The 13996-nt window shown below is 37.0% G+C and overlaps 1 long non-coding RNA gene across 2 annotated transcripts; it reads right to left on the reverse strand.

Moving 5' to 3' along the window:
- Positions 1 to 6737: 6737 nt before the first annotated feature.
- On the reverse strand, positions 6738 to 9071 carry LOC126259644 (uncharacterized). 2 transcript variants are annotated; one of them, XR_007546545.1, is made up of 5 exons: positions 8954 to 9071; positions 8711 to 8781; positions 8520 to 8589; positions 8302 to 8424; positions 6738 to 8149 (listed from the first exon to the last, which is right to left on the reverse strand). It is a non-coding gene; the product is annotated as an uncharacterized LOC126259644 (long non-coding RNA). The 2 variants fall into 2 exon arrangements; XR_007546544.1 differs by having other exon boundaries at positions 8244 to 8424.
- Positions 9072 to 13996: the final 4925 nt, after the last annotated feature.

The following is a 13996-nucleotide window of genomic DNA, read 5'->3' on the forward strand; positions in this document are numbered from 1 at the left end:
TAAGGATTTCATTATGTGATGCCACTGAATGTATTTACCTTATGTTATCATCTATGGGCACTATTTGCAATGCTCATTTAGCTTTAAGGTACTATTCAAGGAAAATGTTATATGATATCCACGTAAATTGCCTATTCCACCTCAAGTGGTCAATGGTGAACAAAGAATCTGAATCTGTAGCTAAATTACTTGAAACCATGTCCAGGAATTCTGCTCAGGGATTATCGTACTGGCTTTCACATAAATAGAGCCACTACATAAAGTATGTTTGTAATCAGAACAATAAATAAAAAAGTATGGGAATGTAAGCATGAAATGCATTACTTGTTCATCAGTTTCATTTTACTCACAGGAAACGATTTTGGAATGTAACGACAGGATTTGGATTTCCAGTTAACCTTGTAAATAATTGAAATATGTAGATGACCATATAAGCAGGGTTTTGCTTAATGCAATAGAATCTGACAATTTTAGAAACAAAATTTGACTAAGAGAGGAGGAATTCCTGTCTCCTTTTCTCTTGAACGTGTCCTTGGAGAGAGCCAAAAGGAATATCAAACTAGTACTGATGGAGCCTTTCAAGGAAATTAAGTTAAGATATTAGCATATGCTGATGATACAGTACTCACTGGATAAAGTGAAACAGATACCAGTTACTTATTATAAGAGCTCACATAAGAAGCATCCAAGTATGGCCTAAAGTAAATGATCAGAAATCAAAATATGTAATAGTTCAAAGATGAAGAATGTACAAGACAACCATTGATATCTAATAATTGGTAAACATAAATCTGAACACAATAAACAGTTCAAATTTCCAGGCACAATGATAGACGAACAAAATCAGTAGAAGTGAAAATGAGACAGCAAAATGCTAACATGTTTGGTGTGCTGTTGCCAGGTTAATTTGGTATCAATAAGAAAGCCAAGAAGTTTAACATTTGCTCCATTACCCAGTGCTCCAGTATTGCCAAGATTGCATATCATCCCATGAGTTTTTTCTTCATTAATTTTCATTTTGTTCATGACAAACCAGGCCTTAGCTTCATTGAACAAGACTTCTGCTTGTTGGACTGCCTGTTCAACATTCTCTCCTTTTGAGAACAAGGTTGTATCATCCGCAAACTGCAAGGTGTGCCCATTGGAGCCGATGTCATTTACAAAGGGAAGGAACTGCAGGGGCCCTATTACCGATCCCTGTGGCAAACCATGCTGTAGCTTCTTCTCACCTGAATCAGCTCCTTGCATGGAGACAATCTGTCGTCTGTTTCTCAGATAGGATTCAAGGGTTTGCAGGACAGATCCCCCTATACCATATGTTTTTAGCTTTCTGAGCAGGGCTTTATGTGGGATGCAGCCAAGTGCCTTACTAAGGTCAATGAGTACTAGTGCTATAGACTCTTTGCCTTCAAAACCCTGACTTATGTTTATAACTAAGTCAATTACAGCTGTTCTTGTTGACCTGCCCATCTGAAAGCCATGTTGCGCATCATAAAAGAGACTATTTCCTTCAAAGTAACTTAATAGTCATTCTTTCATTATCGATTCCATCACCTTCGCTAATACTGATATATATATACAGGGTGTATACGGCCTGGGAGATCCGGGAAAAACCCGGGAATTTTTTCATCCGGGACAAATCCGGGAAAAACCCGGAAATTTTTTAGAATTCCGGGATTTTTCATTGTTTTTGGTTTCAGTTAAAGTTTTGTAGGTTTGACGTGTAATATCTGATACTCTGGCAACTTACGTCCACTACTGCTGAATAATACTGCAGCAACGAAACGTAAATCAGAGAATAACACCAAAGTAAAAGTTTAGTTGCATAGAAAATGGGTAATTTACACAATGCACAGACCAGAGTGCCGACACCGAAAAGTGTCAAAGGCTTTAGGTCAAAGATTATGCAGTACGTCCGTAACAACTATCGTGCATTCGATGTGCGTGACGTCACAATTGTTTACATTTCTAACAGATCACCAGAAAATATTACGAATAGTGGCTTGAGATGCGTTATTTTTTAAAGTAAATTTCCACGCAAGAAGATTTATGTTACGTGTGAGAATGTGCAGTGAATTTCTTAAATCACAGGGCGTTATAACTCTCATTCAAAACGTAACACTTTGACGATCAGCCATTTTAAAATGTCGGGCCCAGAAGATAAGTCATTTACGCCACTATTTAAAAATTTACCGGCACATTTGTATTTGATATGACTTAACGTGTAACACACGCTAAAAAAAGACCGAGCTTCAAGTTAGTTTTCATATTTAATGTTGTTCTTTCATAGATAAAAAATTATGCAATCGATGGCAAAAAGTGTAATTGACCTTCAAAAAAATGTGCATAATGTGTTACTGAGCAATGTCACAAATCTCTTCATGCCAGAAGACTTCGACTTTTCTACGCAACTGATAATCATTTTGGCACGATTTTAATTGCCAAATTAGAGCCTGTTAGTAGGCCTACGGACTTCCTATCATTGTAGGACTAATAACAGTGGATGCCAATAGACGATGCAATTCTCGTTCGTACATACACTTTGCTGAGTTGAGCGAGCTCGGCCTATCTTCGTAACGTACGTGCCGAGTAGAGGTGGGCCAAACGGTTATTCTGGAGTAACCGTTATCACAGTTCCAGTTATTCTTTGATAACCGTTATCGTTAACGGTTATTAATAACTGCCAAGTTATTTTTCGCTAGCGAATACCGATAACTCCGACAGTTAAATAACGACATAGTTGGAATCCATCAGTTTAGTTATCAGTATAACTGCGAGTAGTGTGAAATAGCAGGAATATCGTATGAATCGTGTCATAACCTCAGCTTATTAACTCCGGGTACATTTTAGTTGATGTTAGAACGATTATTAGTGTTTCAGATTATATGTATGTAGGTTATCGGTCGCTATTAGAAATATTATCCTCACAGCTGCAACAGAAAGTACGCGGAACTTCGCCACAGCACTGTTTAAGTAAAATGTTAACAACGTGCGTTTTTAAGTTTGAAGAAATATACAAACTGAATACTTTAGGTTAAATTCGAAGCTTAATTTCTTGTGTTGTTTACTTAATAGAATAAGTGTACTGCCTTGTAATAAAACACAAAGATATACGTAATGTGAAAGATTCGTTTACTCCTCTACAAGATAGTCATATGGTTGAAAGTGTGAGTACGCTAGTTGGAAAACTGCTCGATTTCTCCAGCTGCAGCATGTGTATAACATAGGATGAATGGAAGCGTCCGATTCCACCCGTCTGCTTTGACCTGTGATGTAAGGTTCTGTAATCCCATAACATATAAAGACATGCAGATCGAAAAGATTGACAGTGTTAAATTTCTGGGATTATAACTCGATAATAAATTCAGTTGGAGGGCTTACCACAGAATTGCTAAAGCTCCTAAACAAATCTGTATTTGCAGTGAGAATGGTGTCAGATGTAGGAGACAAAAATGTAAAAAAGTTTACATACTTTTATTCTGTTATGTCATAAGGGATCATATTCTGGGGTAACCCATCAACGGAGCAAAAGTATTTAGCATGTAAAAGCATGTAGGCCTCATAAAAATCGTTTGTGGTATAAATTCAAGAACACCATGTAGAAACCTGTTCTAGGAACTTCATATTCTAACCACTGCTTTATAGTATATTTATTCTTTAATGAAATTTGTTGCAAGTATTTCCAACCAATAGCACAATACATAGTATCAATACTAGGAATAAGAACAGCTATCTACATAAAGATCTAAAATCGCTTACCTTGGACCAGAAAGGGGTTCAACATTCAAGAACACACATTTTCAATAAACTTCCAGCAACCATTAAAAACTTTGTTTCAGATAAATCACGGTTTACTGAGAGTTTGAAAGACTTTTTGATAGGCAGCTTCTACTTTATAGATGAATATCTTAACAGGGACTGTTAGACCAGCTTAAGTAAAAATTCTGCTACCAGCATATTTCAGTTTTGACAGCACTTGGTCACAACAGTCAAGATCAGGTATTCTGTGTGTGATAAATTTATTAAAAGTGCATAACTATGTTTTGTTCTGGCAGTATATTAATACTGTACATATTAGCAGCTCCAGTTTACTGCAATATATTCACATATTTTGACAATCTCGTGACAGATGATGATGGTGGTAAGTATTATATTCAAATGCTTTGTTATACTTTGACATGTTGCACATCCATGAGAATCATCTCATTTTTGGGTCTCTGGGACAAAAACAAGTTAATCTCATCTACAGTGAGGGTTTTGATTTTGTGGTGGGAGAATGACTACTGCATATGTCCAAGCCTTCAGTTTGTTGTGTATCTGTCATGTTTGGCATTATTGTATACAGAATTCCAGTGCTGAATGATTGATTAACAACTCATAAGGCTTAATGTCTCAGATGTCATTACAATACCTTTTCACTCGTTTTATACAGTTCTTCTTTGTATATCCAGATTGTGAGAGTATGAATTAATGGTATTGTGTAGGTAATACAAATTTGCAGTAAGTTTTCAGAAATCTGATCTTGTCTGTTGCAGTAAAGTGCTGTCAAAACTGAAATAATACTTTTTACTTAAGTTACTCTACCAGTCCCTGTTAAGATATTCATCTGTAGGAAATACAAAATTTCCTTTCCTGGGGAATGCTTTACCTGTGGATTCCACGTTCTGCTTTTTTTCTGTCTCACACGAGGCAATAACACAAATCCTTTCGAAACACTTCATCTGTCAATGCCAGCTGCCTGATTTGATGTTTTTGCAGTTTAATATCATGACAGTTAACTGTCTGAATAGGTAAGACTAATTCATGAACAAGACAAGATGAGCACTCAAAATGAAGGGCTAAGTCTTGCATATAACAACCTCAACGTAGCAATGAGTGCACCTAACAGAGTTTTTCAGTGTTGCTTAACATAATAGAAAATGAACTGACTTGAGCTCTTTGAAAACAAAAAAGCATATTTTATTCAAAAACGTTCATGTAGTATGCACAAGTGCTAATAGGCCCAAATGTAAGTAAATATCTATCTGACGTGATTATTGTTGCAAGCATATTGTAATCGTGCCAAATATACCTCCGTGAAATGCTTTAATTGCAATACCTATGTTTGAAGTGTACACTGTTCCCGCATAAAAGTGATATGCTCCAAACTATGTATAAAATGTTTCAAAGTCAATGGCCAAAAACTAATTAAATGGAAAAAAAGCCTATTTGCAATGGATGTGTACAAATTGAGAAAACTCATTTTTCTCTCGCTAATGCCACAAAGCTAAGTCTCACCAAATTACATAAGTTTCTTTGTATTCAAGTTGACCTGATACAGCACTGGCACTTTTTCATCACGATGCTACCAAGCATTAGTGATGGGGTATACTTGGAGAAGATAATCAACTATGTTCCATTTTTAGATCACCGCCAATACTCAAGGCATTTCAGTAAGTTTAAAATCCCTAGAAAGTATTAACATGTTGCATACACACTACTACACTTCATAGCTTTCCATACTATGTATAAGACAGCAAGTGTTTGTGCTCACAGTAGTGCCACAAATTTTGACATTTCTTGAGAAGGTAGGAGATGATACATGTATCACTTGAGATGAGTTTCCTATCCTGCCCCAAAATTAAAATATATTCTTACAAGATTACTGCACAGCTGTTTACTTTCTGTATGTTCTATGTAAGACACCTATGTTCATGAGACAGTAATATCACCTCAACAAAGACTACCATGCCACATGAGAGATTACCTTATTCGTACATAAAATATATCCTAAAATGGTAGTAAGTGCTCGTCTTTGACCTCATGGGTTTTTAACAAATTACTTAAGAGTACAGGGAACAAAAGGAAGATAAGTTAAAATAAAAAATGGTAACCAACACAAATGTATGTACATGTGAAGTGATCAATTTTATTCTGACTTTTTCACAATGATATGGAACACTTAAAACATTGCAGCATTATAAAGAGAATGAATAAATAGTTAACATGTCAAGAGACTCAGATTGGACATGGCAGCTAATCTGCCATGGCCTATTCAGTGGAACCAACAAAAGTATTTGCCTAAAGGAATTTAGGGAACCCAAATAAAATGCAAATCAGGATGTTCAAACAGGCGAAGGATCCCAATGCACCTGAATGGAAATTCGGTGCCATAATCACTCTGCAATTTTCTCAGTAATTTAACATGTGACCACAAATACAAATGCATAAACTTTTTTTATTTCATCCAAGAATATCTCAACATAATACAACAAACATCAATAATTCAAAATATGGGTATACACACAATGTTTAAAGGATCTCTTTAAGGGCGGGACAGGTGGTCAGCCGTGGCCTTGATGAAGGAACCATCCAGGCATTTGCCTTAGCGATCCAGGATGGCCAGACAGTGCGAACCCCATCCTCCTGAATATGAGGTCAGTGCTGTTAATAGCTACACTGCCTCATTCGGTTGTTACCTATTATACAATGTTCTGATTTACATGAAAATAGATCTTACAACTAGCAAAAATAATGATTAAATATATACACAATTACATATGCAATTACACTTTAACATTTTTCTTTATCACTTTACACAAACAGACCACACAACACTTTGTTCACGGAACTTCAATAAACTGCCAGAGGCTGCTTCAGCAGTTGCTGCATATATGAGTAGTTATCTGAAACAGATGAACAGGAAACAAACAGTGAAATATCCTTGGCTAAAGACACTTTAGAAACAACATAAAAACTTGCAGCAACTACTTAGCTGACTCATATTAGTAGTAAACATATTCACTTAAGGCATGTCTAGCAATTAATTTAATATGTTCTTCAAACTTCTGTATGTATGCTGATAACACTACACTGTAGAGTGTGACCACAATGAAACTAACAATGTAAGGGATATCTTCTACACAAATTCTGGGATGTTAACATCTGAATAGCTGTTCTCTGCAAAACACTGTTTTTTATAGTTGGAGGGTCCAGCATGTGAAGCAAGATACTGAAACTTGTTAAAGACTTACTGAAATTTATCTTTTGATGCAGTTTTAGATTTGAAGTTAACATTTAAATACCTCAGATAATGACTGACTTTTTCAGTAAACAAAATGTCCATGAAAGCATCTAATAATAATTCCATGTCCCACAATGTAATTTTATTTTTTAAAGAGTGGAGCCCCTCCACACTGCCACTAGCAAGAGTTCTACAATCACCTCTGCAGTGATTAGTTTTTTAATCAATACAGGTCCATCAGGAGATAGAAAATGGATGAAAAATGTAACAAGAATTGAGATTTTAAGGGCAGAGGGCAAAACATGTCATGTCAAGCACCAAGGGGAAAAAATCAAAAAATCCTCCACAACTGTTGGACAGGTAGTAAGAGCAGTAGCGGATTTCTTGCTGTCTGCAGAAGATCATGCAAGGGTAGGTCACATTAGTAAGTGGGTACCATGCAGTTTGATACTAGTGTTATAACCACCTGCACATCAGTACAAATGCATGTTGGAGCACATCAGGCTACAGTGGGGAAGGCCAGTTGCACCCTTTCTGTACTCCAACCTACTTACATTTAATGCCCGATTTAATAAAAATTATACTCTTCCATTTCTGGCACCCTTTCTAGAATACAAACTAGCAAAATTATGAGAATTTGTTGTGTTCCACCACAAAGATAGGAAAACTTCCGTGTTTTGCAAATGAAATTTAGTATTGAGCACAAGATGTTTCACCAATTCACGTTTGGCATTTTCAGTGGTTTTCCTTTCGGTCCTATTCAAGAAACCATTCCTTCCAGTAAATATTTCTCAGCAGGTAACCTATACTGCAAGTTTGCAAAGGCTGAAGTGTTGTTATCATAACAATAAAACAATTTCAGTTAACATCTGAGGAAAATAGCAGCATATATTAACAATAATATACGGATTAGTGTTAACAAACTGATGTCAGTATCATTCTAAGAAACTTGAAATTCAAAATAATTGAATGTCAGAATGGGTGCTACAGCTACCAATTTTTCAGTAAAGCAGAAAACAAAATGCTACTGTACTTACAAACTTTGAGGTGCTACATGCCTTGACACAGGCTACCAATAACCCACAAGTATTTTTGACATCTCATGCCTCACAGGTACTTAACTGGATTGCAATCTGATGATTGCTGCTACCAACATAAAAGATAATATAGTTGTATCCAGTGACCAAATTTCAAAGCCGATACTAAAATTAAGTTCTAAGTTACAAATTCCAGTATTTACATATACATCACTGGTAATCCATTCACGTGTCATAACATTAAACTCAGTGCAAATGTACCTCCATTTTAAGCGAAAGGTCAAGTTTGCCATTGTATGCAAAACACTATTACTTTATACTTCAAGTTTGCCTCTATAGGACTGTGTAACATTTGCTGCTGCTGGAAGACTATCGGAGCCATAACTGGAACAAAGAGCTCTGAGTTACCACCTGCCAATATAAACAAACTTCAATTTTAAACTGAAGGTGAAATATGTCATATGTATCCAAACCACTACCACATTATTCTTCAAGCTTCTCGCATTATGGCTGTGTGACGGTGGCTGCTGCTGCTGCTGACTTCTGGAGCTGTAACAGAAACAACGAGCTTTGAGTTACCATTTGCCAGTATACTCTTAAGGACTGTAACTGTACCTTCATTTTAAGTGAAAGGTGAAATTTCCCACACATGTATCCAAACCACTAGTACCTTATTCTTCAAGTTTCCCATTTTATAACTGTGTGACATCTGCTGCTGGTGACTGACTTCTGAAGCTATAACTGGAACAAATTGCTCTGACTTACTGACCGACAATATACATTAAACACTTCAACACAAAACCACTAGTACTCTTTTAATGTAGCATAACAAATATATGCTATGCCCTACAGTTATATCTCCATTTTAAGGGGGAGTTCAAATCTGCCAAAAATGTACCCAAACTAGAATTACCTTACTGTTATAATATCCCAAGTATTAAACGGAGACTCATCTGCTGGTGTTGGTGTGCCTCTCGCTCCTCTTCCACACTACTGGTGCCAAGGATCACCTCTACAGGAAGGCTTTCACCTACAGAAAAATAGGTTTCATATCAGCATAAGCACAATAGAAATGATGCCATATTATTTTTGGTGATATATATTACAATGTTTGCGTACAGTATTCTACATGGTACTTGCAGCTTGAATATTTACTTCAAACAAGTTGACAATTGACTCAGTTTTAGTAATGACTATAGCTTCAAGTTTCTTCTTTAATCCTAGCAACACCAACACATTTTCAATAATGTGTAGTGGGGGGAAGGGAGGGTACTGTATTTCCACCCTAAAAAAATATCTTAATTGTTGTTGACATATATTTTAAACAAATACTGATGTATAAGTAGGGCCCTGAACTTCAAAATATTCAATATGACTGTCACTGTGGAAAGTCACATGTACTATTAATGTGTCAAATTCTTGGGTTAAGTTTAACCACAAAATTTAAAACATTTATGGAATTCAGTTGAAGACTCCATTAAAAACAATTATCCTTTTCAAAATTTTAAAATATGAAACAGTATCTAATTCCCCCTCCCGGCATCGTCAGGGTTAAAAACAAATTATACACAGGAATGAGCACTGATACAATCTGCTATCCGATTAGTTACTAATAATTGCGAGACGACAGTTCATATATCACACAGTGGCATTTTATTAGCACTATCGTTATTACACCTGCAACAATAACTTCCAATTAAATAATTAAGTATTCCGGCACCATATGCAACATAATTTAATGTTTGAAAATGTCAAGGCAAACAGGTGCGGTGGTATCGACAGCTTAAGTAGTCACGACAAATGAAAACTTGCGTGTAAAAATGCACAAAGCACCAAACTATATAGTATGCTCTTATTTTTAAAAAAATAATAAAATAAAAAATAAATGATTATGCATGCACTGAAATAACCGTAATTGCAATAAATATATTTTTTTCATTACTCAGCCAAATCTAGCTCCGAAGTTCTTTGTGAAGAGAAATTCACAATTAAATGTGATTTCTGAAGATGTTTTTTTAAATTCGTCGTCGTTGATTTGTACGATAATTTCTTACCGCACAAAGTACATTTCGCAAACTCTCGATCAAGAGTTTCGAAATATGACCACATTTCGCTTGTCCTCGACCTCTTCATGTTGGCAACTATTGGTAGTAATATCAACAATACAAAGAAAAACAAGAACGCGGAACGAAAGTCAATACCCTGTAACGCAACCAAAGGCCGGAAAAATAGTGACACCTGTTCCGGAACACCAAGAATTGCAGAGAAATGAGATGATAGATTCGCGTTATTTGCCATCCCCTCTCCCCGATGGCCCACCGTCGTTTCCATAGCAGTACGAAAATATTTGTTTGCTCCAGTTACTATCCTCTCTGGAAATATCACCTGGAACTACGACCTTTAAATGGAGTCACCGAGTCAGGAACGTCTACACACACAGTTATTCCGTTACCAGCTTCCAGGTTACCTGTGGTGGTAGCCCGATAACTGCCAGAGAACTAGAACTACGAGCCAATAACGATAACTGCCAGAGGAGAATACAGGTCTCTGACAGTTATTTCCATAGTCGCTCGAATTCCTTAGTAACTTTCCTTGTACTACACGTCCAAGCTAAATTAACACGTAAGGCGGTGGCTCAAGGGATCGACTGTACTTGTTAATGCCTGTACTGCAGCTCCTATCAGCCACGGCTCGGACATTAACTTTATTTAATTGTTTATGCTAAAAGTAACAAAGGCCCACGAAATAGTACACAGTTCTTATCAACAGATGGCGCGCAGTCTCACAGTTATTCCCATGGTCTATAGAACGCCTTCCAAATGCGCAGTACGATCTTCGGTCAACAGATGGCGCGAGGCACTGTTGACACTAAACAGTTATTGAAATAACTGCCAGAATCAGAGGAACGGTTATCGCAGTAACCGTTACTTCTCAGTAACCGATTATTTCTATCAGTTACGTTATTTTTTGCCACCTCTAGTGCCGAGGCCTGTCTTTCTCGTAGGCCTCGTGCTCTGAATAACTGAGGTCATTCGCTAGCGAGATCACGTGACATGAGCTACGACTGGCTGACAATAGCGCATCGCTCAACACAATCTCTATTTTAGAGTTTCGGAGGCTAGCGTGCTGTAATTTGTGGAATTTGTGTATATACTTTCGCAATACGAAAATAAACTCTGTGCATATTGTCTCGCATCAAACAACTTTCCAAACGCATTGTTTTTCCTGGATTTCGTTTCCTAAAGTGCTGGGACGTCCTCCGCCGGTATAAGACCTTTACGATTCAAAGGACTGATAGGTTTTACAGCTCCGAGGAAAAGTATACTGTTACTTAACACGGATGTATTTTCACCCATGTTATACGTAATTTCACCTGGGAGAAATTGTGTTTTTAACCGTGAAATCCGGGAAAAATCAGGAATTTTTTTTTCTTGTCCACGTAGACACCCTGATATATGTGCCTGTAGCTTGACACTTCATGTGGACTGTCTTTTTTGTAAATAGGCACTGTGCATGCTACTTTCAGGAAGTCTGGACATTCCCCTGCATGGAGGCTTTCATTTATTACTACTGCTAATGGCTGTGCAATTTCACTGATTATAGTTTTTAACATAGTACAGGGCATGCCATAAATATCAGGGCTCCCTGAATATTTGTAGGTTTTTACAATTTTTATTATTTCTTTTGGATACACTCTCTTCCACATTACCATGCTGCATTTATTCTCAAATTTCACAGCAGCTGCAGGATCTATTCCAAAGTCAGGAATTTCATCTACTGTGTTTTCCACTATTTTTATAAAATAGTCATTAAACTCATCTGGACTTCAAGAATTAGAGCAAGAGGTGGGCTTTTTCCTGTGATCATTAACCAGGTCCCATGCCGCTTTACAAGGATTGTGAGCTTCTTCAATAAATCTGGCATTGCTTTCCTTCGTTGCTTTTTCTACTTCCTTTCTGTAAATCCTTTTGGTCTGTAAATAACTACAGTCTATCCTTAATATCAATATCTTTAACAGCTTTGACCTTGTCATTTAGTATTTGGACAATGCATTTTATTTTGGCTAGTCTAGGAGTATACCACCTCTTTATTTTGTTACTTTTTTGTCTGCGTTTTGACTTAGCATTTGAATATCCCTTGGGTTTTAATGGGAAATGTTCGTCAAATTTCACTTTAAGGGTCTGGAACATGTGATCGAATGCAGAATTTGGTGGCAACTCATCAATTATTTGGTGCCAGTCTATAGAAGACACTGTAGTTTTGAAATCATCTAAGCTTTTCTTTGTAACAACTCTATTTCTGAATACATTATTTGAATGACAGCTGGGAATTTGTTTTGTACTTACTTAGTTTGTCCATAACTTCATGATTACTGCATGGTGATCTGCTAGTATAGAGTCCACCACACTTACTTCGTAGTCCCAACTATTTAGGCTTGTCGCAATTGTGTCAAGGCAGATAGCTCCTCTTGTTGGTAGAGAGTTTCCTACAAATAGCTCATAGCTGCTTACTAAGTTCATGAAAGCTCTTTCTTTATCATTACCTTCTCCAATACGAATGTTGAATTTTCTACATGAAGCAATTTTTGTCCGTAAGTGCACTAGGTGGCCTACTATCCCACACAAAAACTTGTAGGATCTAACCTACTGACATGGAAGACTAAAATGAAGCTACATAACACAGTCATCAGACTAGTCCTAAAATATGAAGCAGAAATCTGAAGTTTAACTAAAGTGGAAGAACATTAGTTACACGTTTTTAGCTTTTTAGAACCCAAGAAGAAGAAGAAGCTGATGATAATGATAGTAATAATAATAATAATAATAATAATATTAATTCATCTTTTGATCTTTTTTACAATGATGTAGGTAAGTCACTTCCAAGTAGTGGGAAGTCCAGGATGGAATAACACTAATATGAAAAGGATAAATTGCTAATGACCATGTAGAGAAGATGCTGAGTTGCAGACAGAAACAATGAAAAAGACTGCTAAACATTTAAGCTTTTAGACAGAAAAGCTGCAGCACCCACAAGCAATGTGTGAGTTTGCTTGTGTGAATTTGTTTGTTTGTGTGTGTGTGTGTGTGTGTCTTCTAGTTTAGAAAGAGGACTCTTTTGTCGAAAAGCTTAAGTGTGTGGCAGTGTGTTTCATTGTACCTGTCTGTGACTCAGTGCATGCCCTATGTGGTCAGCAGCAATCTGTCCTTTTCGTATTTTTGTCACTTCTAAAGAGGTGTACAATCTAGCACACTGATGGGACATAGGCATACCTGATAAAAAATTAGTCACCCCAGACGTCATCACACTAGTATGATCAGCACCACATCCAGCATTGATAAGAGCCTCACTTCAAGAAGGAAGAGAGTCCATAGGTTCCTTGACGTATGCCACATACACCTGTAGCCATTCATCAATGATTAGACCCATAGGACTACCAAACTGTGGGAATGTTGATTGCTACATTTGACTCACTCTTCCAAATAGCCTCACACACCTTCTATGATTTACGACTGGATGATTTAGTAGGCCAGTCAGGGTGTGATAAGGTACTTGAGTATTTATCAAACCAGGAGTATATGTATGCAGGCTTTTGAATATGTCAGTTGTCGTCTTGAAAGAGTGGGGTGTCCACAGCTTATCAGGTAGGGAAGAAAGGGCTCTACTTGATCACAAAGAATGTGAAATGAATGTCCTGCTTTATGTCTGCTGTAACCTGGATGAGTTGTATGGAAAACACTACCAATGCACCATGGAAGGACTGATAGCCTGAAGTATGCTCTCCATGCACTCTGTGTTAAACGAATCTTTGTGACATTGGTCCACTTGATGCAATGCAGGGTTTGAAAAGAGATAAAGTCGCAACTTCTTAGACCACATTACATCTCCATACAACCTCTGTCCAGTTTTATGTGTTGTTTTACCCACTGAAGTTGTGTAGTTTTATGTGCCACTGTGA

This window comes from Schistocerca nitens, chromosome 5 (genome assembly GCF_023898315.1).
Source record: "Schistocerca nitens isolate TAMUIC-IGC-003100 chromosome 5, iqSchNite1.1, whole genome shotgun sequence".
In the NCBI taxonomy this organism is placed as follows: Eukaryota; Metazoa; Arthropoda; class Insecta; order Orthoptera; family Acrididae; genus Schistocerca; species Schistocerca nitens.